General features: G+C 40.3%; 1 pseudogene; it reads left to right on the top strand.

The window, feature by feature from the left end:
• Positions 1 to 14,194: 14,194 nt before the first annotated feature.
• Positions 14,195 to 16,241, top strand: LOC137225876 (TBC1 domain family member 17-like; annotated as a pseudogene).
• Positions 16,242 to 26,804: the final 10,563 nt, after the last annotated feature.

Raw genomic sequence — 26,804 nt, 5'->3', positions numbered from 1 at the left:
TTTTATCTTTCTAAAGGAATTACCATTGGTATAATTCACATGATGGTTCCAAAATGATCAGTGATTGTAACAATAGAGATTCCCTGTTCTAAAAAAACAAACTAACAAAAAACCTTAAGCAACAGGAAATGCTCTTGCTACATTAATTTTCTTTGTTGTATGTACACAGTCTTCAAACAAGGGCAAACAGAAACCAAGTACCCTTGCTGAAGGATCAAATAGAGGTAAAATCAGAGGTTTGAATTACAAAACAAACAAAAACCAACCTTAAGTTAAGAAGACATATTGCCCAGGTGGTTTTTGCTTGCTTCTTACCTATCTTGTTTGCAAGTGTAAGTGGACAGACCAAGGGCTTAAAAAAAAAACCCTCAAAATGGGGCTGCTAGTGTTTCAGCAACTCACCAGCTACCAAAAGAGCTTACTGAGCGCTGGAATCAACAATTCTATGTTTTAAACGTAAACAAACATTCTTGATTTACTAATTTTTAGAGTAACAACACAAATTTTGCATTCTCCTTGCAATGGAAAACTTGCCGGGAAGTTCATTCTTTTTCTCATTTTCAAAAATGTGTCATGTAGCACCAGCTTTTCTCTGAAGTTACACTTAGTTTTTGACCATACTGGCCACACCACACCATCTTCAATTCTTTTCTAAAAAAACATTAATTTATTTGAAAGATGCCCATTTACTGTTATTGTTATTTCCTGAGTTCTGCACTAACCAAGTACAGATACTATGATACAGACGTGATAGGACTCTACACTATTTGATCACATAGCTCTGTATACCCATGGAGAAAAAAAGGGGTCTGAATTAGCATACTTGTTTGATCCTTTCCCTGAAAGGTCTTAAGAACATTATGTTTAAAACTCTACTGAATTTTACCTATTGAAGCACTCTTTGCCAGCTGCTACAGTGCAGAGTGAAGAGACCAGGAAGCTGCCAAATTAGAGACCAACATTCAGGGTCCCAGCTCTTGTACTGACCACACGCAGAGGTTTGGCTATTAAGTTTCCACCTTTTTCACCTCTACAGAATAAGGTGATTTGCCTTATTATGAATACTGAAGGCAGTGTCAGAGCCTCTGATCATGCAGTAAAGTAAGAAAAGTGAATAAATAGGTTCTTTTTTTTAAAATATTTTTTAGAGCAGTTTTAGGTTCACAGCAAAATTGAGAAGTTACAGAGATTTCCCATATACCCCTTGCCCCATACCTGTATAGCTTCCCCCATTATCATCTCCCACCAATGTGGTACATTTGTTGCAGTTGATGAATCTATTTTGACACATCATAATCACCCAAAGTCTATGTTTACTATAGGGTTCACTCTTGGTGCTATACGTTCTATAGGGTTGGGAAGTGTATAATGACACATATCCATCATTATAGTATCATACAGAGTATTTTCAGTTCCCTAAAAAACCTCTGTGCTCTGCCTATTCACGCCCTTCCCCAACCCCAACCTCTCACAACCACGGATCCTTTTACTGTCTCCACAGTTTTGCCTTTTGCAGATGTCATATTGTTGGAATTATAAAATACATATAGCCTTCTCAGATTGGCTTCTTTCCCTTAGTAATATGCACTTAAGATTCCTCCATGTCTTTTCATGCCTTGATAGCTCATTTCTTTTTAGTGCTGAATAATATTTCATTGTCTGTATGTACCACAGTTTATCTGTTCACCTACTAAAGGACATCTTGGTTGCTTCCAAGTTTTGGCAATTATGAATAAAGCTGCTATAAAAGTCCATGTATAGATTTTTGTGTGGACATGTTTTCAACTCCTTTGGGTAAATATCAAGGCACGTGATTCCTGGACTGTCTGGTAAGAGTAATGTTTAGTTTTGTAAAAAAATACCAAACGGTTTTCCAAAGGGGCTGTACCATTTTGCATTCCCAACAGCAATGAATGAGAGTTCCTGTTATTCCACATCCTCAACAGCATTTGGTGTTATCAGTGTTCTGGATTTTGGCCACTCCAAATAAGTATGTATGGTATCTCATTGTTTTAATTTGTATTTCCCTGATGACATATGAGGTGAAGCATTACTCATATGCTTATTTGCTATCTGTATATCTTGTTTGGTGAGGTGTCTGTTAAGGTCCTTCACCCATTTTTCAATCAAGTTGTTTGTTTTCTTCTTGTTGAGTTTTAAGAGTTGTTTTTTTTTTTCTACTTTGGATAACAGTCCTTTAGCAGATGTGTCTTTTGCAGTATTTTCTCCTAGTCTGTGGACTGTCTTCTCATTCTTTTGACAGAGCAGAAGTTTGCAGAGCAGAAGTTTTCCATTTTAATGAAGTCCAGTTTATCAATTATTTATTTCATGGATCATGCCTTTGGTGTTATATCTAAAAAGTCACCCCCATATGCAAGGTCATCTAGGTTTCCCCCTATGTTATCTTCTAGGAGTTTCATAGTTTGCATTTTATATTTAGGTATACGATCCATTTTGGGTAAATTTTTGTGAAGGGTGTAAGGTCTGTGTCTAGATTCCTTTATTTACATGTGGATATCCAGTTGTTATAGCACCATTTGTTGAATAGAGTATCTTGGCTCCATTGTATTACCTTTGCTGCTTTATCAAAAATCAGTTAACCATATTTATGTGATTGTATCCTAAATAAGTTCTTGATGTTAAGTCTTTTTTGAAAAGTTTCACTGATTTTCAGAAGTCTTTAATGTTCTAGGCTACTTAGAAATGTCAATGGGTAGTATAAGTGGTGCCCTAATAACCTGGAAGAGTTTATACACACAGGCAGACCATTTAATTCAATGTACACTATACCTGCCAACTCAAATTTGGGAGAATTGAGAAAGTACAACTTTCTGTTTTCATTCAATAAATCTTTCTATGGGTTTCTAGTGTTTGAATTGAATGCCAGCCTGCTTAATAATTAACTTGATAATTTAAATTTTTCTGTGATTTGAAGAGAAGAGAGGACATTGAGGACAACTCTGCCATAGACCTACATCTCCACCACCCTTACCCCATCACTCTCTATTCCCTCACCCTAGCCTATTTTTCTGCATAGCACTTATTGCCATCTGGCATTATTTTGTATATTTATTTACTGTTTGGTAATTGTCTGCTTCACCCAGTAGAATAAAATCTCCAAGAGGGTAGGGATATTGTCTTGTTCACTCCTATATTCCCAGTATGCAGAAAAATACCTAGCACATTGTGGGTGCTTAATAAATATTTTTTGACTGAATAATGCTATTTGATTAGTTTAAAGGGATTATCATACGGAATGTCACAACTACTAGTAAAAATAACATTAAATGTGCCATAACGTATATCTATATAAACTTTACCGCAGGAAAAGGAGAAAAAAGTCAAAAAGAGACAAGAAAGAAGATTTGAAAGACCCTCTAGACCCTTGCTACTCGAGTCTAGGGACCAACCACATTAGCATCACATGGGAGGTTGTTAGAAATGGAGAATCTTAGGTGCCACCCAAAATCTATAGAATCAGGATTAATAGTCTAATAAGATGCCAGGAAATTCATATGCACATTAAAGGTTGAGAAGCACTACCCTGGGGACCTATATAGGAAATTTATATTTAGGGAAGGCACCAAAACATGTCATTTCTCAACTGGTATAGGCTTCCAGTAACCATAGCTGAGTGGAAGGTGATTCCTGATGATTCTCTTTCAGAGCCCTCCAGTGTGATTAAATCAGGTTTACCTTCAGCACCTGTCTTACAACAAGGCCTAGAATGATATTGGAAGACTGTCTTACCCCTTCCAGAAAGACTCCCTTGCTGCTTAATGATGCTTGAAATTCCTTTAACGGAGGAGAAGAATCTTTCATTTCCCAAACAGAAATAAAAATCCTAAAGGGAAAATGCCTGGAAAAGGTAAAATATAGACAAAAACTTAAGCATACTAAGGTGAAATCCAAAATCAAGAATGAAAGACTGATATTAGTATCTGTAAGTTTTGCTAGAAAAGGAGTCAAGAGAGGAGAAAGGTATTCAATGTTTGTATCTTGTTCACTACAGAGATAACAAGACAGAAACAAGGGAAGGGAATGTAGGAACCAGAAAACAGAATTTAAGGCATGAGAATTTTTGTAGAGCAAACACTATCTACTTTGAATTGAAAAAAAAATATTGCTTACATAAATTTATGAATATTTTTTAAATTCTAACTTTATATTGAAGTACTTTACTCCCAGTTTACATAACCCAAGTTTTATCTAATAATCCAAAATAAACTTACAGCACAGTGAACTACAATCTTAGCATGACTGGTTCAGTCTGTAGGCAGCACATGCAACATATGGAAGGGGTAGTCCCAGGAGGCCATATTGAAAAGGAGTACCCTAGTGGGTGTGCCATTTGGAAAAATTAGGACAATGAAGGAGCCCTTTTTCTTGGAATTCAACCTGCTATCAGCTGATAGTCATCTGAAAAGGCACTTTTCTATAAATTACTATAATTTAAAAACCAAATACTTTGAAACTCCTCTTGCCAGATCAAATCAAACTGACTCTCAGTTGGTGGAAGGCCCAGATGTGAGTTTCGTAACACACATCAATTACTATCTAATCCATCACTTGCACTGGCTGAATGTGCTCAGTGCCATTCCCAGAACTAGTGTCATGGAAACAACAGCATCTAGGTAGGAGTGGAATTTAAAAAATCTCCAGTCAGTGTCTGCAAAGCATTAGTGGAGCATGTGTAAGCACATGCTCAGTTTGGCCTTTTAATTTCAAACAATACCATCTCTTAAGCTATTTAAAGCTCAAGTTGTAAGCAGTAAGAGATGGTGTTACATAAAGAAAATATCGAGAAAAGTCCCTCACTAGGGCCATATCTCTTGTACCTGTGGCCGCCAGCTTCCCTGCACATTTGGCACCACTGGGGCTCCCACGATCCAAGCAGTCATACCACCTCTGTGCCCTGTCCTCACTGGGGGCAGACCCAAGAGCTCCAAGGCAGCCTCAGGACCAGACTCCTGTGGGTAGACCACATGCAGAGGTGGGAATAAAACCAAAACTGAACCCCAGGAACAGGGGGACTAAGGAAAAAGATCGAAACTCTTTCCATCAGCTGTCCAAGCTGCAGATTAAATCCCCACGATCACCTAGGTAGACCGTGCCTCTACAGATTATCTGAGTAGACAATGAGTATCCACCACAAATGAAAACCGTCTAGCTCGGGCAGCTGTGGACTTTGGGGGCAGCACACGCAGGAATTGGGCCACATCAGAGTCTCAGGGGTCCCCACAGGGCCCACAGCAGGTCCAGAGACCAGCCCAGAGGCAGAGGAGGGCCTCCTGGGGAGGTGGAGGTGGGCTGTGGCTCACGGTGTGTGCAAGGACACTTACAGATGAGACCCCAGGGAAACATAATTATTACTATTAATTGTATTATGTTTTGATTCATTCTGTTATTGGTTCTAGCAATTTGTGGTTTTTTTTTTTTGTTTTAGTATTTTTTTCTTTTTAGTCTTTTGGGATCTTCATGTTTTATAACATTTTTTATTTTTCTAAACTTTTAAAAAACTTATTTATTTTATTTATTTATTTTTGGCTGTGTTGGGTCTTCATCGCTGCACTGGGCTTTCTCTATTTGCAGAGCGCAAGGGGCTACTCTTCAATGAGGTGCAAGAGTTTCTCACTGCAGTGGCTTCTCTTGTTGCAGAGCACAGGCTCTAGGCGCTTGGGCTTCAGTAGCTGTGGCTCACGGAGAACAGGCTCAGTAGTTGTGGCACACGGGCTTAGTTGCTCCGCAGCATGTGAGATCTTCCTGGACCAGGGCTCAAACCTGTGTCCCCTGCACTGGTAGGCAGATTCTTAACCACTGCACCACCAGGGAAGCCCAATTTTTATTTTTTTCATATATTACTATTTTTACTTTGCTTTCCTGTTGTTCTGTGCTCTTTTCCCTTATTTGTTTTTCTTCTTTTTCTTTAATATATATTTTATTTTTTTATATTTCCATTTCTACCTTGCTTTTCTGTTGTCCTGTGTTTTTGCCCTTTTTATTTTATATTATTTTATTTTATTATTTTTAATCATTTTTATTGGTTTGTTTTTTCCTTGCTTTATTCTTCAGTTGGCACACTGCTTTGGTTAAGCTTTTAGGTTTTGTGTTTTTGTTAGTTTGGATCCTAATTGTTTGATTTTGTTTTTCAGCTCTACTATTTGTCTGGCTATTCTCTTGCTTTTTGTTTTATTTGGTTCTGTTTCTGTTTCTTTTGCATGTGTATTTCCTTGTTTCTATTTTTGTTTGTTTGATTTTGTTTTTACCATTTCTATGGGGTTTTGTCTTTTTCTTTTCTTTAATATATTTTCTATTTCATTTTTTATATTTCTATTTCTACATTGCATTCCTGTTGTTCTGTCTTCTTTCCCCTTCCTCTTTTTCTATTTTTTATCATTTTTGTTGGTTTGTTTTGTTTCTTTGCTCATTCTTCAGTTGACACTCTGCTTTGGTTTTGTTTTTTGGTTTTGTGTTTTTGTCAGTTTTCTTTTTAATTGTTTGATTTCGTTCTTGGGTTCTTTTGTTTCCCTGGTTGTTCTCTTGATTTTTGTTTTATTTGGTTCTGTTTTTGTTTCTTTTGTGTTTGTTTCCTTGTTTCTGTTTTTGTTTGTTTGATTTTACTTTTTACCATTTGCCTGGAGTTTTGTTAGTCTTCTTTTCTTTTTTAAATCCCCTTTATTGCCAGGATGAATGACTTGCGGGGTCTTGGTTCCTTGACTGGAAGTCAGGCCTCAGGCTCTGGGGTGGGAGCACCGAGTCCAGGATGCTGGACCACAAGAGAATTCCCGGCCCCAGGTAAGATTAATCACTGAGAGTTCTCACGGAGGCCTCTATCTGAATCTGAGACCTGGCTCCACCCAACTGCCAGCAGCTCCCAGTGCTGGACACCTCACACCAAACAATAAACAAGAAAGAAACATAAATCCATCCATCAGCACACAGACTACCTAAAGTTATACTATGCTCACAGACACCCCAAAACACACCAACTGACACTGCCAGGCTCATCAGAGGGAAAAGACTCAGCTCCACCCACCAGAATGCGGGCACCAGTCCCTCCCATCAGGAACCCTACGCAAGCCACTGGACCAACCTCACCACCAGGGGCAGAGAACAGAAACAAGAGGAACTAAAACACTGCAGCCTAGGGAAAGGAGACCTCAATACTGTAAATGAGATAAAATGAGAACACAGAGAAATATCTTGCAGGCAAAGGAGCAAGATAAAAACCCGTAAGACCAAATAAATGAAGAGGAAAAAGGCAAACTACCTGAGAAAGAATTCAGAGTAATGATAGTACAGATAATCCAAAATCTCAGAAATAGCGAAAATAAAAGAAATATTTAACAAGGGCCTAGAAGAACTAAAGAGCAAACAAACAGTAATGAACAACACAATAACTGAAATTAAAAACACTCTAGAAGGAATCAATAGCAGAAGAACTGAGGCACAAGAATGGATAAGTGAGCTAGAAGATAAAATGGTGGAATTAACTGTCACAAAGCAGAATAAAGAAAAAAGAATTAAAAGAATGGAGGACAGGGACTTCCCTCGTGGTGCAGTGGTTAAGAATCCACCCGCCAATGCGGGGGATGTGGGTACGATCCCTGGTCTGGGAGGATCACACATGCCACGGAGCAACGAAGCCCATGCACCACAAGTACTGAGCCTGCGCTTTACAGCCCACAAGCCACAACTACTGAGCTCACACACTGCAACTACTGAAGCCCACTTGCCTAGAGCCCGTGCTCTGACACAAGAGAAGCCACCACAATGAGAAGCCCAAGCAGCACAATGAAGAGTAGCCCCCACTCGCCACAACTAGAGAAAGCCTGCGTGCAGCAACGAAGACCCAATGCAGCCAAAAATAAAGTTAATAATAAATTTATTAAAAAAAAAAAAAAAGAATGGAGGACAGTCTCAGAGACCACTGGGACAACATTAAGCACACCAACACTCGAATCATAGGTGTCCCAGAAGAAGAAGAAAAAAAGAAAGGGTCTAAAAAAATATTTGAAGAGATTATAATCGAAGACTTCCCTAAATTGGGAAAGGAAATAGTCAATGAAGTCCAGGAAGTGCAGAGAGTCCCAAACAGGACAAACCCAAGGAGAAACATGCCGAAAAACATATTAATCAAACTAACAAAAATTAAACACAAAGAAAAAGTATTAAAAGCAGCAAGGGAAAAGCAACAAATAACATACAAGGGAATCCCCATAAGGTTAACAGCTGATCTTTCAACAGAAACTCTACAGGCCAGAAGGGAGTAGCAAGATATACTTAAAGTGATGAAAGGCAAAAACCTACAACCAAGATTACTCTACCCAGCAAGGATCTCATTCAGATTCAACAGAGAAATCAAACGCTTTACAGACAAGCAAAAGCTAAAACAATTCAGCACCACCAAACCAGCTTTACAACAAATGCTAAAGAAACTTCTCTAGACAGAAAACACAAGAGAAGGAAAAGACGTACAAAAACAAACCCAAAACAATTAAGAAAATGGTAATAGGATTATACATATCAATAATTACCTGAAATGTAAATGAATTAAATGCTCCAACCAAAAGACACAGACTGGCTGAATGGATAAAAAAAGAAGACCCGTATACATGCTGTCTACAAGAGACCCACTTCAGACCCAGGGAAACACACACAGGCTGACAGTGAGGGGATAGAAAAAGATGTTCCATGCAAATGAAAATCAAAATAAATCTGGAGTAGCAATTCTTATATCAGACAAAATAGACTTTAAAATAAAGACTATTACAAGAGGCAAGGAAGGACACTACATAATGATCAAGGGATCAATCCAAGAAGAACATGTAACAATTGTAAATATCTACGCATCCAACATGGGAGCACCTCAATACATAAGGCAAATGCTAACAGCTATAAAAGGGGAAATTGACAATAACACAATAATAGTAGAGGACTTTAACACCCCACTTTCACCAATGGACAGATCACCCAAAATGCAAATAAATAAGAAAACACAAGCTTTAAATGATACATTAGACCAGATGGACTTAATTGATATTTATAGAACATTTCATCCAAAAACAACAGAATACACTTTATTTTCAAGTACACATGGAACATTCTCCAGGACAGATCACATCTTGGGTCACAAATCAAGCCCTGGTAAATTTAAGAAAACTGAAATCTTTTCCAACCACAATGCTATAAGACTAGGTATCAAATTACAGGAAAAACACTGTAAAAAATACAAACACATGGAGGCTAAACAATACACTACTAAACAGCCAAGATATTACTGAAGAAACCAAAGAGGAAATAAAAAATACCTAGAAACAAATGACAATGAAAATATAACACACCAAAACCTACGGAATGCAGCAAAGGCAGTTCTAAGAGGGAAGTTTATAGCAATACAATCCTACCTCAAGAAACAAGAAAAGTCTCAAATGAACAACCTAACCTTACACCTAAAGCAATTAGAGAAAGAATAAAAAACAAAGAACAAAGTTAGCAGAAGAAATCATAAAGATCAGAGCAGAAATAAATGAAATAGAAATGAAGGAAACAATAGCAAAGATCCAAAAAAAAAAAGCTGGTTCTTTGAGAAGATAAACAAAACTGATAAACCATCAGCCAGACTCATCAGGAAAAAAAGGGAGAAGACTCAAATCAACAGAATTAGAAATGAAAAAGGAGGAGCAACAACTGACACTGCAGAAATACTAAGGATCATGAAAGACTACTACCAGCAACTCTATGCCAATAAAATGGACAACCTGGAAGAAATGGACAAATTCTTAGAAAAGCACAACCTTCCAAGACTGAACCAGGAAGAAACAGAAAATATAAACAGACCAATCACAAGCACTGAAATTGAAACTCTGATTAAAAATCTTCCAACAAACAAAAGCCCAGGACCAGAGGGCTTCACAGGCGAATTCTATCAAACATTCAGAGAAGAGTTAACACAGATCCTTCTAAAACTCTTCCAAAATATAGCAGAGGGAGGAACACTCCCAAACTCATTCTACGAGGCCACCATCACCATGATACCAAAACCAGACAAAGATGTCACAAAAAAAGAAAATTAAAGGCCAATATCACAGATAAACATAGATTCAAAAATCCTCAACAAACTACTAGCAAACAAAATCCAACAGCACATTAAAAGGATCACACACCATGATCAAATGGGGTTTATCCCAGGAATGCAAGGATTCTTCAATAGATGCAAATCAATCAATGTGATACATGATATTAACCAAATTGAAGGATAAAAACAATATGATCATCTCAATAGATTCAAAAAAAGCTTCTGACAAAATTCAACACCCACTTATGGTAAAAACTCTCCATAAAGTGGGCATAGAGGGAACCTACCTTATCATAATGAAAGTCATATATGACAAACCCACAGCCAATATCATTCTCAATGGTGAAAAACTGAAACCATTTCCTCTATGATCAGTAATAAGAAGGCTGTCTACTCTCACCACTATTATTCAACATAGTTTTGGAAGTTTTAGCCATGGCAATCAGAGAAGAAAAGGAAATAAAAGGAATCCAAACTGGAAAAGAAGAAGTAAAACTGTCACTGTTTGCAGATGACATGATACTATACATAGAAAATCCTAAAGATGCCACCAGAGAACTACTAGAGCTAATCAATGAATTTGGTAAAGTAGCAGGATAGAAAATTAATTCACAGAAATCCCTTGCATTCCTATACACTAACAATGAAGAATCAGAAAGAGAAATTAAGGAAGCATTCCCATTCACCACTGCAACAGAAAGAATAAAATATCTAGGAATAAGCCTACCTAAGGAGGCAAAAGACCTGCACACAGAAAACTATAAAAAACACTGATGAAAGAAATCAAAGACGATACAAACAGATGGAGAGATATACCATGTTCTTGGATTGTAAGAATCAACGTTGTGAAAATAACTATACTACCCAAAGCAATCTACACATTCAATGCAATCCCTATCAAATTACCAATAGCATTTTTCACAGAACTAGAAAAAGAAATTTTACAATTTGTATGGAATCACACAAAACCCCGAACAGCCAAAGCAATCTTGAGAAAGAAATGGAGCTGGAGGAATCAGGCTCCCTGACTTCAGACTATACTACAAAGTTACAGTAATTAAGACAATATGGTACTGGCACAAAAACAGAAATATAGATCAATGGAACAGGACAGAAAGTCCAGAGATAAACCTATGCACATGTGGTCACCTTATCTTTGACAAAGGAAGCAAAAATATACAGTGGAGAAAACAGCCTCTTCAATAAGTAGAGCTTGGAAAACTGGACAACTACATGTAAAAGAATGCAATTAGAACCCTCCCTAACACCATACATAAAAATAAACTCAAAATGGATTAAAGACCTAAATGCAAGGTCAGACACTATAAAACTCTTAGAGGAAAACATAGGCAGAACACTCTTTGACATAAATCACAGCAAGACCCTTTTTGACCCACCTCCTAGAGTAATGGAAATAAAAACAAAAATAAACAAATTGGACCTAAAGAAACTTAAAAGCTTTTGCACAGGAAAGGAAACTATAGACAAGATGAAAAGACAGCCCTCAGAATGGGAGAAAATATTTGCATACAAAGCAACTGACAAAGGATTAATCTCCCAAATATACAAGAAGCTCATGCAGCTCAATATCAAAAACAAACAACCCAATCCAAAAATAGGCAGAAGACCTAAATAGACTATTCTCCCAAGACGACACACAGATGGCCAAGAAACACATGAAAAGATGCTCAACAACATGAATCATTAGAGAAATGCAAATCAAAACTACAATGAAGTATCACCTCATACCAGTCAGAATGGCCATCATCAAAAAATCTAGAAACAGTAAATGCTGGAGAAGGTGTGGAGAAAAGGGAACCCTCTTGCACTGTTGGTGGGAATGTAAATTGATACAGCCACTATGGAGAAAGTATGGAGGTTCCTTACAAAACTAGAAGTAGAACTACCATATGACCCACCAATCCCACCACTGGGCATATACCCTGAGAAAACCATAATTCAAAAAGATACATGTACCACAATGTTCACTGCAGCACTATTTACAATAACCAAGACATGGAAGCAACCTAAATGTTCATCGAAAGATGAATGGATAAAGATGATGTGACTCATGTATACAATGGAATATTACTCAGCCATAAAAAGGAATGAAATTTAGTTATTTGCAGTGAAGTGGATGGACCTAGAGTCTCTCATACTGAGTGAAGTAAGTCAGAAAGAGAAAAACAAATACTCTATGCTAATGCATATATATGGAATCTAAAAAACCCATACTGATGAACATAGTGGCAGGGCAGGAATAAAGGTGCAGACATAGAGAACGGACTTGAGGACACAGTGGGGGATGGGGAAGCTGGGACAAAGTGAGAGAGTAGCACTGACATATATACACTACCAAATGTAAAATGGATGGCTAGTGGGAAGCTGCTGCATAGCACAGGGAGATCAGCTCTAAGCTTTATGATGATCTAGAGGGGTGGATAGGGAGGGTGGGAGGGAGGTTCAAGAGGGAGGGTATATGAGTATATATGTATACATATAGCTGATTCACTTTATTGTACAGCAGAAACTAATACAACATTGTTAAGCAATTATATTCCAATAAAGATATTTTTAAAAAGAAAATATCAATTTCTATAATAGCAATTTAATAATAGCTCAGCTCCTTGGATACTTTCTCTGGTAACAGCCAAAATTTTCTAGGCAATGATATCGTCACTAACATGACTGTTAATCTCAGTGATGAACTCATGCGTTCCCTTCCACATGAGAAGTGCTGATTTATTTGTATCCTTCACATTGCCATAGGGTGCTTTCAACAGAAAATAATATTGCAAGTCTACACAAAATGAAAAAGCTGACATAAACATGAAATAGTATATAGGCCATTGGAACAACCAAACTATCCTCACAGCTGAGTCTCTAGTCCCACACAGCCTGGTGGGGCTGTGTCAGCTATAACTTCACTTTCTGTTTGAACTGGCTAATTTAACCAGTAACATTATCCTAATGAGAGATCACTATCACTAAAATTTACTTCGTGCTTAGGATGTGCCAGGTACTTCTCTGTATATTTTACATGTATTAATCCACTTCTTCCTCATAAAAATCATATGTGGTAAGTACTGTTATTGTCCCCATTTTGCACATGAGGAAACTGAGGCCAGAGTGCTTAAAGAACTTGTGCAAGGTGATCCAACTAACTGTACTGGATGCTTGACAGAGTACAGGTCCCATTCTTCCTTGCTGCTTTTCCTACAGCTCCATATATTGTGACTGACTCCCCCCCCACCCCCACAGTAGTCTCCCTGACCAGTTACAGTGTTATCAAGAAGAGAGCCAGACCAAAAAAAAAAAAAAATCATAGAGATAGGAAGTAGAATGGTAGTTCCCGGGGCTGGAGTGGGGAAGAAATAGGGAGTTATTGTTTAATGGGTATGGAGTTTCAGTTTTAGAAGATGAAAAGAGCCTTGGAGATGGATGGTGGTGATGGTTGCGCAACATTATGAATGTATTTAATACCAATGAACTGAACACTTAAAAATGGTTAAGATGGTAAATTCTACATTTTTTACATTTTACCACAATAAAAAAAAAAAACGGGGGGAAACTGACAAAGAAGAGAGCCATATGAATAGAGGAGATGCAGAGGTACCACTAGGGAGACTTTCTTGTACCAATCAGTTTAGCTATTTAAAAGAGCATCCATGGACTTGGCTTTGTACATGCCCAGATCTGTGCCTTTGGAAATACACAGCCTACTACCTCCTGGAATACTCTGTTTGGCAGGATTGCTCAAGAGGCACAACCACATGGCAATCACCTCAGCAAGACCATCCGATCCACCAGGAGTGTGCTTTTCTTGTCTACCCACACTGAGCATCAGGATCTTAACTGTACGACTTAGGAGAGATGCATCAGGCTAAAGATTTCATGGAAACTACAAACGATTAACTACAACGATAGATTCCTTCCTGTGGAATAAAAACTACAGGCAGTGTTCTATACATTTAACCTAAGCAAAAATCATACAAAAGAAAACATAATGTGCATCTGACCCAGAACTACCTAACATAGTATACGGCCAGTCCTACTCATTCTACAAATATTTTTCCTTTACGTCAACTCCACTCATTAACAAATTGGTCAAGAGGCATGTACCTGCACGCCAGGAAACACCAAGACCCGGACTCCCTCGTGGACCGCGTCATCTGTGTTGTGGAGAAGGACAAATGACGTCCTCCTGCACTGGGCTCCTGTAGAGAGGCTGGAGATTCCACTCAAATCCTCTTCTCCAAGAAGGACGCCAGTGGGGATGACTCCTGCACTTCTGACGAGGAACTGACCTTTGACCCCGGCTATAAACCCCACAGAGGGCAGTCATCAGCACAGGTCAGCTGCGGCCCGGCCACTCAGAGCCACGAGAGGTGCAGAGCCCAGCTTCCGCAGGGGCGCCCTGGTCTTCTTAGTGAGTAAGTCTGGGGGAGCTCAAGGCCATCTGCCGTTCAAAGTCTGGCCTCAGCTGGGCCTGTCCGGTCCTGGTCACGCAGGCCACAGGCTCCCCGCCTGCCCTGCATGTCCACCGTGGGGCACCAGCGCCCTGCTCTGTGTCTTTAGCCGTCACCTGCTGTTGGCCACCTCTCCACAGAACCGCCACCTCTACCTCGTCTCCCCCTATGCCTCCCCGGCCCTCTCCAACTCCTTCCATCACGTCCAGCTCTTTAACCAGGACCGTTCCCACGTGGTGTCTCGCTTCCTCCAGGATTCCTACTGCACCACCTTCAGCAGCTTCTCCAGCGCGACCACCTTCTTCAGGGGAGACCTGCAGCCACACCTGGACGGGGCCTCCAGCGACCCTCTTCCGGCCTCTGAATACGCGCCCCACCTGGGTTGCAGGTCACTTCCTGTGGGGAGCTGGGGCCACGGCCGCTTGTAGAGCGGACGCCTCGGGTCACAGGGGAGGAGTGGGCCCACCGCGTGTGCCCGGAGGGCCTCCTGCAGCAGGTCCCTGAGCTGAGACCCCGGCTCTTCTCAGGAATGCGGAGCCAAGTACCCCCTCAGGGAGGGCTGGGCAGGGCCGGCTGGCGGCGCCGCGGGGGCGGGGCGGCTTCCCCCAGGGTCTGAGCCCCAGCCTACTGCGCCAGGCTTGGCGGTCCCTCCTATGGTACTTCAGCTGGGAGGGCTCTGCCAAGGATAGCAAGGCCCACGTGCGCAAGAAAACTGATGAGGATTTCCACCTGAAGCTGCCGTGGAACTCCGTGAGGCCTGGGCAGGGGCGGAGGAACTCACCGCCGCATGGATACCGCAGCCTCATGGCCAGAGACGAGAGCCGCTCTCATAGAACCAACAAATTCTCTGAGGGTCGCGAGAACCCAGGGCCGGGCCTGCTGAACGACGTCCTCCTCCCCGACTGCCTGTACCATGACGAGCTCGGCTACGTCCAGGACAGAAGTGACCTTCTCTTCCCGATCCGCTAGGGCTCTCAGGACGAGGTGGATGCCTTCCGCTGTTTTTGTGGCGTCACGGAGCTCGTGCAAGGGAACTCTGAGGAGATAATGAAGCGGCAACTCTCGCTACTCCTGAAGGTGCCGGATCCGCCGCTCTGAGACTTCCGGGACTCCCCCCGACTCCGGCTCTCTCTGCTTCTGCTTCCGGTGGCTGCTCCTCTGGGTCAAGAGGGAATGCCCCTTCCCGGAAGTCCTTCGGCCGTGGGAGGCGCTGTGGACAGGCCGCCCTGGCCCCAGTCTGCACCTGCTGGTGGCCTGCGCCGTCCTAGACGTGGAGCGGGACACCTCATGCCTTCCGGCTTCGGATCCAGCGAGATCCTCAAGCACACAGACTAGCTGACCACAAAGCTGAGCTTGGAGGACGTGCCGACTCTGGCCGAGGCGCTCTACCCGCCGCCGACAACCTGCCCGGTGAGTCCCTGACCCCTCACGATAGCCCGCAGGCCCCATCAAACCTCTGACTTTTCACTCCCTGACCCCCAACCCTCGGTGAGCTGCCCCACCACGTGCAGGAGGTCCCAGGTCTGGGCCGTCCTCGGAGCACCACAGGCTCTCGCTCCAGACTCCCCACCACCGCTGTCCCGTACCCGTTCCCCACCAGCTCCGCCGCCCCGCAAGGACATGGGCCCGCAGGCGGACCAAACGGCAGCCCGGAGATCCTGCCCGAGGAGGGGGAGGAAGGTGCGAACTCCTAACCCTCCTGGGCCTGCTGAGCCATCATGTTGGCTTGGGCCTGGGTGGGGAGGCATGGTGCCTCTAGTCCCCTCCGACCCCTCAGCAGGGTTGACGTCTGGCCATGTGGCCCTGATCCGGTCAGTAAGTTTTAAGAGGAGGCCGGGGGTGAGTGGTGGGGGTCGTGGAGACAGGGCTCCCTTACCTGCCTGAGTTTAGGGCTTTTGGAGGAGTAAGGATGGGGCGTTAAGGTGCAACCGCCACTTAGTGGATGTGCGGGAACACATCCCGGACATAACCGAGACGGAAGGGCCTGCAGAGCTGCTCACTCTTGGGACCCGGCCCACCAGATTGTTCTGTGAGAAAGAAAAACTCATGTTTAACGCCCACCCCTCCCCCCACCCCCAAAAAAAGAAAATTGGTGAAGACTTAGCCAAGCAGGGCTGAGAGAAATGTCTTTGCTCTAAAGTTCCTGTCCAGGTCTCTCCTTACACTGTCCATCATACTCTGTGGGCTCCACACTATCCTTGTCATGCCTGTGTCATTTCCTCATATAAGTTTCCTTATATGAGGAATGTCATTATAAGTTTCCTTATATGAGGAATGTCATATAAGTTTCCTTATATGAGGAATGTCATTTCCTCATTTCCTCCCTTATTTCTAATTCCAGGCAATTTTTACTCTTTGCTTTTGCCTTGCATAGGACATGGTTTAAGTATAGAGTTTATAGCAATGGTATTTCTAAGAATGTTTGCTTCCTCCAGTATGTTTTACAGTGTTTCCACTCAGGAAAGACTTCTTTTTCCATGTGCATGGTCCTATAGTGCAGTTCTTGCCCATATGTCTGTGCTTCAGGTGACTCCCAGTCTTGCCTCCACGTGTGATCTCCATGAGACTATTGGAGAAATGTTTGTTTTGTGGGTTTTTTGGGCCACATCAACCAGGGATAGAACCCATGCCCCCTGCAGCAGAAGCACGGAGTCTTTACTGGACTGCCAGGGAAGTACCATGTTCTGTGGCTCCTCTTGTTGAAAAAAATATTTTTCAGAATAAGGTTTAAACAGAGGATGACTTGCCCTCCCTTAGCTCTGTTTGGAGGAAAATATACTGTCTTCCCCACCCACCCTTATGCCTTATTTCTAAAACAATAAACATTCTTATTGACTCTTATAAGACAGTTAACATATAATCTATCTCATCTCAGAAGAAAGAATATTAATTTCCAAACTGTGCTTTAGGTGTCTGGAACAAGACACAATAAAGGGCAAGCTAAGAAATCATTCGTGATTCAACTGAATAATTTCCCCAAAAGGGAACTGGCTTCAGTCAGTGCTATCAGTAGCTTTTGCTCTATTCTCAGCCCCCAGGGCAATATTTAATGTGCTACGTGGTAATAAGCTTCTGTGTGCTATTATCTGAAGAACTAAAAACCTAAAAAAATTCCATGAAGTTGTTAGTGTTGACCAAGAAGGAAGGAAACTCAGATGCCAACGTTTGACCTAAAAATGTGCTAAACAAACTAACTAGAGAAACAAGACACACTAACTTTATGTTTGTGGAACGTACAAAGAGAAGCTCATCCCTCAGCTCCTATGTTTCTTTTTTTAATCTAATTAATACTTTGCATTATAAATAGTTTTAAAATACCTTTGGTTATGCAGTGAAACAGTGAAGCCACTGGAAAATCATACAAACAATGCAATAGAAAAATCAAAACCAAAAGAAACAACAAAAAAAAGAAAAATCAAAACAATTTAAAAACCTAAATCAGTTAGGATTCATTTGGATGTAAGTAAAGGAAGTTGTTCAACTCAAAATGGGTAAAGTTAAAAATAAGGAGAGGGAGGGAAATTATTGGCTCACAAAATGCTACTAAAGTCCACAGAAAACTGAGCCAGGGGCTCCAGGGGTATTAGGCCTTAGTTTCTCTCCACCTGTTGGCTCTGCAAACCTCCTGGGTTGGCATCATTCTTAGGTAGATCCTGTCCTCATGGGGACCTTGTAGCTCAGGCTTACCTCAGCCTAGAGCTAGCAGTCACTACACAGAGAAATTGTCTCTTCACTATAATTCTAGGAAGCGTCCCAGAATTGAGTGTCATTGTCCTGAACTAGGTTACATGCCCACCCTTGAACCAACCACATACCAAAGGGACATAACGTATTCGATCTGGAGTGGAGGAAGGTGCTACACTTAAGCCCCATCCTCATGGACTGAAGGAGCTGAGGAGGGAGGGTCCCCAGAGTAAAATCAAGGTGCCATTACTTAAAAAAGGTAAAAGGATGCCAGATAAGCTAAAGGTTGCCCAATCCAGCACTCAAATTAATTAAGTCCCCAACCTCAGCTTGTGAGATACTTGACAGGAATTTTTTAAAAGGGAAATTAAGTACAGTGATGCAAGTCACAATTCCAACTCTTGACTAATCAGCAAACACAGACATACATAAATATATTAGGACAGTGGCCATTCCATTTTAACAAGAAAATATGTGAGTCACTCAGACAGAAACTAAAATCTGAATCTATTCAGAAACAATTGTTAACTCAGTTCTAAAGCCACAAGCATCCAAGCACATACACTCTCATGTCAAAGAGGTCCTATTCCTCTTCACTTCAGTTTGCATCTTGTTGTGACATTACACCATATGGTGTGGGCAAAGTGCTCCTGTATGCAAAGTGAGTTCAGAGTAAATGAGCTAAAAATGTCTTACATACGTAATGGCTCTTGTTTGAACTTAGCTGTGACTACTAGATTGCTGCAAACACCAAAATAATAGTGCTACTAATGAGGAGATTTGTTCATAACTTACTACACTGTCAACTCTAATGTTCGACCATAATGGTTATTATTTATTGATATGTTGTGTGTATACAAAGCAGTGGCTGAGGCCAAAAGCAGCATCTTAACAGAACCCAAGTCTATTAGATTGTGAATAATCTCCTAAAGATAACCGTTAAAAAAAAAAAAAAATCTGCCCAAAGTCTCTGTTATTTGAGACATCTTAATTGAAAAGACAGAGACCTAGATTTAAAGTCAGAACACCAGGATTGATCCTGTAAGAGACTGGAGTGACAACTCCCAGTGCTGGTGAGGGTGCAGACAAGCAGGCACTTCCAGACATCGTCAGTGGGAAAGTGTTTAACCCAGTCTTTTGGAGAGGAATCTGACACGATACATTAAAATTTTAAAAGCTCATATCCTTTGATTCAGCAGTTTTACTTCTGGGAATCAACCCTGTAAAAATTAAAGTACCAGTACCTGAGGACATACATACAAGGATGTTTATTGCAATTGTATTTGTGATAGCAAAAACTTGAAACAACCTACTCATCCACAAGAATGGAATGGTTGAGTAGACTGATGCATCCATTTGGTCACAGGTTATAAGCGACTACAGAAGAACAAGTCAGATTTACATTTTAGTTTGGAGAGATGAATATTATGTACTATTAGGTGAGAAAAGCAAGTTGCAGGAGAACGGGACAGATAAATAATGATACATGAGGTAGACAGATAATGTACATCCATGTATATAAAGATATGAACACACATATAGTATGATCACAACTTCTGTATAAAAGAATAGAATAATAGGGTTTGGATTCAGGCTCTGAAATTTGAGAGATCTTTGAACTTCACTTTCTTCTTGTGCAAAATAAAGGCAATCTTTTTGTGAAAATCAAATGAGATGATGATGAAAATGATTTTTGAACTGTAAATAGCAATCAAATGCCATATAATAATATTACCATAATATAGTCTTATATGAGTCTAAAGTTCAGGTTCCACAAAGTCCTCCGAAGGTAGTGTCAACTTGCAGAATTATATTTGACTTTATCCACACCAATATCAGCCGCTTCTTCTGGTCTCCAATTGTGTGTAACTGGATTCACAAGAGAGAAAACAAATGGGGAACTATATTAATACCCCTGCAGGTTACCCATGCAGTGCCAGGAAAACACTGCATATGTTCCCAGAGGAGCCACACAATCCATTCAGTACTTTCAGCCCTAACAAGATCATGTTTTTCTAGATGGCTAGTTAGAGGACCACAGAAGACAATAGCCTTGCAGAAATATGGTTGTGTATAAGAAGTGTTTTCACTTTTTAGAATTAATGTATTCTCTCCGCATATATGCTTTATAAATAGTTTTAATCATATAACAGATATAATTTTATATCCTGACTCTGGGGCCAAGTGACTCTACTTCTTTCTAGTTGTGTAATCTTGGAAAATTACTTAGCCTCTCTCTATCTCGGTTCTGTCATTTGCAAAATGGGAGTGATACTACTACTACCACTTCAGATTGTAGTGATGAATAAATGAGTTAAAACTTTTTTTTTAATTGGAGTATAATTGCTTTACAATGGTGTGTTAGTTTCTGCTTTATAACAAAGTGAATCAGTTATACATATATATATGTTACCATATCTCTTCCCTCTTGGGTCTCCCTCCCTCCCACCCTCCCTATCCCACCCCTCTAGGTGGTCACAAAGCACCAGGCTGATCTCCCTGTGCGATGCGGCTGCTTCCCACTAGCTATCTGTTTTACATTTGGTAGTGTATATATGTCCATGCCACTCTCTCACTTCGTCACAGCTTACCCTTGCCCCTCCCCATATCCTCAAGTCCATTCTCTAGTAGGTCTGTGTCTTTATTCCCATCTTACCTCTAGGTTCCTCATGACTTTCTTTTTCCTTAGATTCCATAAATATGTGTTAGCATATGGTATTTGTTTTTCTCTTTCTGACTTACTTCACTCTGTATGACAGACTCTAGGTCCATCCACCTCACTACAAATAACTCAATTTCTTTTCTTTTGATGGCTGAGTAATATTACATTGTGTATATGTGCCACATCTTCTTTATCCATTCATCTGATGATGGACACTTAGGTGGCTTCCTTGTCCTGGCTATTGTAAATAGTGCTGTAGTGAACATTGTGGTACATGTATCTTTTTGAATTATCGTTTTCTCAGGGTATATGCCCAGTAATGGGATTGTTGGGTCATATGGTAGTTCTATTTGTAGTTTTCAAAAGAACATCCATACTGTTCTCCATAGTGGCTGTACCAATTCACATTCCCACCAGCAGTGCAAGAGTGTTCCCTTTCCTGCACACCCTCTCCAGAATTTATTGTTTCTAGTTTTTTTTTCATGATGACCATTCTGACTGGTGTGAGATGATATCTCATTGTAGTTTTGATTTGCATTTCTCTAATGATTAATGATGTTGAGCATTCTTTCATGTGTTTGTTGGCAGTCTGTATATCTTCTTTGGAGAAATGTCTATTTAGGTCTTCTGCCCATTTTTGAATTGGGTTGTTTGTTTTTTTTTTTATTGAGCTGCATGAGCTGCTTATAAATTTTGGAGATTAATCCTTTGTCAGTTGCTTCATTTGCAAATATGTTCTCCCATTCTGAGGGTTGTCTTTTGGTCTTGTTTATGGTTTCCTTTGCTGTGCAAAAGCTTTGAAGTTTGATTAGGTCCCATTTGTTAATTTTTGTTATTATTTCCATTTCTCTAGGAGGTGGGTCAAAAAGGATCTTGCTGTGATTTATGTCATAGAGTGTTCTGCCTATGTTTTCCTCTAAGAGTTTAATAGTTTCTGGCCTTACATTTAGGTCTTTAATCCATTTTGAGCTTATTTTTGTGTATGGTGTTAAGGAGTGATCTAATCTCATACTTTTACATGTACCTGTACAGTTTTCCCAGCACCACTTATTGAAGAGGCTGTCCTTTCTCCACTGTACATTCTTGCCTCCTTTATCAGAGATAAGGTGACCATATGTGCATGGGTTTATCTCTGGGCTTTCTATCCTGTTCCATTGATCTATATTTCTGTTTCTGTGCCATTACCATACTGTCTTGATTACTGTAGCTTTGTAGTATAGTCTAAAGTCAGGGAGCCTGATTCCTCCAGCTCCATTTTTTGTTCTCAAGATTGCTTTGGCTATTCGGGGTCTTTTGTGTTTCTATACAAATTGTGAAATTTTTTGTTCTAGTTCTGTGAAAAATGCCAGTGGTAGTTTGATAGGCATTGCATTGAATCTGTAGATTGCTTAGAGTCATTTTCATAAAGTTGATTCTTCCAATCCAAGAACATGGCACATCTCTCCATCTGTTTATATCATCTTTAATTTCTTTCATCAGTGTCTTATAATTTTCTGCATACAGGTCTTTTGTCTCCTTAGGTAGGTTTATTCCTAGATATTTTATTCTTTTTGTTGCAATGGTATATGGGAGTGTTTTCTTGATTTCACTTTCAGATTTCTCATCCTTAGTGTATAGGAATGCCAGAGATTTCTGTGCATTAATTTTGTATCCTGCTGCTTTACCAAATTCATTGATTAGCTCTAGTACCATTCTGGTAGCATCTTTAGGATTCTTTATGTATAGTATCATGTCATCTGCAAACAGTGACAGCTTTACTTCTTCTTATCTGATTTGGATTCCTTTTATTTCCTTTTCTTCTCTGATTGCTGTGGCTAAAGCTTCCAAAACTATGTTGGATAAGAGTGGTGAGAGTGGGCAACCTTGTCTTGTTCCTGATCTTAGTGGGAATGCTTTCTGTTTTTCACCATTCAGGACGATGTTGGCTGTGGGTTTGTCATACATGGCCTTTATTATGGTGAGGAAAGTTCCCTCTATGCCTACTTTCTGCAGGGTTTTTATCATAAATAGGTGTTGAATTTTGTTGAAATCTTTCTCTGCATCTACTGAGATGACCATATTGTTTTTCTCCTTCAATTTGTTAATATGGTGTATCACATTGATTGATTTGCGTATATTGAAGAATCCTTGCATTCCTAGAATAAACCCCACTTGATCATGGTGTATAATCCTTTTAATGTGCTGTTGGATTCTGTTTGCTAGTATTTTGTTGAGGATTTTTGCATCTATGTTCATCAGTGATATTGGCCTGTAGTTTTCTTTCTTTGTGACATCCTTGTCTGGTTTTGGTATCAGGGTGATGTTGGCCTTGTAGAATGAGTATGGGAGTGTTCCTCCCTCTGCTATATTTTGGAAGAGTTTGAGAAGGATAGGTGTTAGCTCTTCTCTAAATGTTTGATAGAATTTGCCTGTGAAGCCATCTGGTCCTGGGCTTTTGTTTGTTGGAAGATTTTTAATCACAGTTTCAATTTCAGTGCTTGTGATTGGTCTGTTCATATTTTCTATTTCTTCCTGATTTAGACTTGGCAGGTTGTGCATTTCCAAGAATTTGTCCATTTCTTCCAGGTTGTCCATTTTATTGGCATAGAGTTGCTTGTAGTAATCTCTCAGGATCTTTTGTATTTCTGCAGTGTCAGCTGTTACTTCTCCTTTTTCATTTCTAATTCTATTGATTTGAGTCTTCTCCCTTTTTTTCTTTATGAGTCTGGCTAATGGTTTATCAATTTTGTTTATCTTCTCAAAGAACCAGCTTTTAGTTTTATTGATCTTTGCTATCGCTTCCTTCATTTCTTTTTCATTTATTTCTGATCTGATCTTTATGATTTCTTTCCTTCTGCTAACTTTGGGTTTTTTTTGTTCTTCTTTCTCTAATTGCTTTAGGTGCTAGGTTATGTTGTTTATTCGAGATGTTTCCTGTTTCTTAAGCTAAGATTGTATTGCTATAAACTTCCCTCTTAGAACTGCTTTTGCTGCATCCCGTAGGTTTTGGGTTGTCGTGTCTCCATTGTCATTTGTTTCTAGGTATTTTTTGATTTCCTCTTTGATTTCTTCTGTGATCACTTCGTTATTAGGTAGTGTATTGTTTAGCCTCCATGTGTTTGTATTTTTTACAGATCTTTTCCTGTAATTGATAGCTAGTCTCATAGCGTTGTGGTCAGAAAAGATACTTGATACAATTTCAATTTTCTTAAATTTACCAAGGCTTAATTTGTGACCCAGGATATGATCTATCCTGGAGAATGTGCCATGAGCACTTGAGAAAAATGTGTATTCTGTTGTTTTTGGATGGAATGTCCTATAAATATCAATTAAGTCCATCTTGTTTAATGTATCATTTAAAGCTTGTGTTTCCTTATTTATTTTCATTTTGGATGATCTGTCCATTGGTGAAAGTGGGGTGTTAAAGTCCCCTACTATGAATGTGTTACTGTCGATTTCCCCTTTTATGGCTGTTAGTATTTGCCTTATGTATTGAGGTGCTCCTATGTTGGGTGCGTAAATATTTACAATTGTTATATCTTCTTCTTGGATCGATCCCTTGATCATTATGTAGTGTTCTTCCTTGCCTCTTGTAATAGTCTTTATTTTTAAGTCTATTTTACCTCATATGAGAATTGCTACTCCAGCTTTCTTTTGGTTTCCATTTGCATGGAATATCTTTTTCCATCCCCTCACTTTCAGTCTGTATGTGTCTCTAGGTCTGAAATGGGTCTCTTGTAGACAGCATATATATGGGTCTTGTTTTTGTATCCATTCATCCAGTCTGTGTCTTTTGGTGGGAGCATTTAATCCATTTACATATAAGGTAGTTATCGACATGTATGTTCCTATTCCCATTTTCTTAATTGTTTTTGGTGTGTTATTATAGGTCTTTTCCTTCTCTTGCGTTTCTTGCCTAGAGAAGTTCCTTTAGCATTTGTTGTAAAGCTGGTTTGGTGGTGCTGAACTCTCTCAGCTTTTGCTTGTCTGTAAAGGTTTTAATTTCTCCATCAAATCTGAATGAGATCCTTGCTGGGTAGAGTAATCTTGGTTGTAGGTTTTTCTCCTTCATCACTTTAAATATGTCTGCCAGTCCCTTCTGGCTTGCAGAGTTTCTGCTGAAAGATCAGCTGTTAACCTTATGGGGATTCCCTTGTGTGTTATTTGTTGTTTTCCCCTTGCTGCTTTAATATGTTTTCTTTGTATTTAATTTTTGACAGTTTGATTAATATGTGTCTTGGTGTGTTTCTCCTTGGATTTATCCTGTATGGGACCCTCTGTGCTTCCTGGACTTCATTAACTATTTCCTTTCCCATATTAGGGAAGTTTTCAACTATAATCTCTTCAAATATTTTCTCAGTCCCTTTCTTCTTCTCTTCTTCTCGAACCCCTGTAATTCGAATGTTGGTGCGTTTAATGTTGTCCCAGAGGTCTCTGAGACTGTCCTCAGTTCTTTTCATTCTTTTTTCTTTATTCTTCTCTGCAGTAGTTATTTCGAGTATTTTATCTTCCAGGTCACTGATCCGTTCTTCTGCCTCAGTTATTCTGCTACTGATCCCATCTAGAGTATTTTTAATTTCATTTATTGTGTTGTTTATCACTGCTTGTTTTATCTTTAGTTCTTCTAGGTCCTTGTTAAATGTTTCTTGCATTTTCTCTATTCTATTTCCAAGATTTTGGATCATCTTTACTGTCATTATTCTGAATTCTTTTTCAGGTAGACTGCCTATTTCCTCTTCATTTGTTAGGTCTGGTGGGTTTTTATCTTGTTCCTTCATCTGCTGTGTGTTTTTCAGTCTTCTCATTTTGCTTATCTTACTGGGTTTGGGGTCTCCTTTTTGCAGCCTGCAGGTTCATAGTTCCTGTTGTTTTTGGTGTCTGTCCCCAGTGGCTAAAGTTGGTTCAGTGGGTTGTGTAGGCTTCCTGGTGGAAGGGACTAGTGCCTGTGTTCTGGTGGATGAGGCAGGATCTTGTCTTTCTGGTGGGCAGGTCCACATCTGGTGGTGTGTTTTGGGGTGTCCTTGGACTTACTTTGATTTTAGGCAGCCTCTCTGCTAATGGGTGGGGTTGTGTTCCTGTCTTGCTAGTTGTTTGGCATAGGGTGTCCAGCACTGTATCTCGCTGGTCTTTGAGTGAAGCTGGGTGTTGGTGTTGAGGTGGAGATCTCTGGGAGATTTTCACCATTTGATATTACGTGGAGATGGGAGGTCTCTTGTGGACCAGTGTCCTGAAGTTGGCTCCCCCTCCTCAGAGGACAGCACTGACTCCTGGCTGTAGCACCAAGAGCCTTTCATCCACTCGGCTCAGAATAAAAGGGAGAAAACGTAGAAAGAAAGAAAGAGGATAAAATAAAATAAAGTAAGGTAAAATAAAGTAAAGTTATTAAAATAAAAATATAATTATTAAGAAAAAACAATTTTTTAAGTTAAAAAAAAACAAAACAAAATGGACAGATAGAACCCTAGGATGAATGGTGAAAGCAAAGCTATACAGACAAAATCTCACACAGAAGCATACACATACACACTCACAAAAAGAGGAAAAGGGGAAAAAAATAATAAATCTTGCTCTCAAAGTCCACCTCCTCAATTTGGGATGATTTGTTGTCTATTCAGGTATTCCACAGATGCAGGGTACATCAAGTTGATTGTGGAGCTTTAATCCGCTGCTCCTGAGGCTTCTGGGAGAAATATCCCTTTCTCTTCTTTGTTCGCACAGCTCCCGGGGTTCAGCTTTGGATTTGGCCCCACCTCTGCATGTAGGTCTCCTGAGGGCGTCTGTTCTTCTCTCAGACAGAACGAGGTTAAAGGAGCTGCTGATTCAGGGGTTCCAGCTCACTCAGGCCGGGAGGAGGGAGGGGTGCGGAGTGCGGGGTGAGCCTGGCAGCAGAGGCCGGCAGGACGTTGCACCAGCCTGTGGCACACCGTGCGTT

This window comes from Pseudorca crassidens, chromosome 6 (assembly GCF_039906515.1).
Source record: "Pseudorca crassidens isolate mPseCra1 chromosome 6, mPseCra1.hap1, whole genome shotgun sequence".
In the NCBI taxonomy this organism is placed as follows: Eukaryota; Metazoa; Chordata; class Mammalia; order Artiodactyla; family Delphinidae; genus Pseudorca; species Pseudorca crassidens.
The sequence above is the reverse complement of the archived record's forward strand: the minus strand, read 5'-3'. Positions and strand labels throughout refer to the sequence as shown.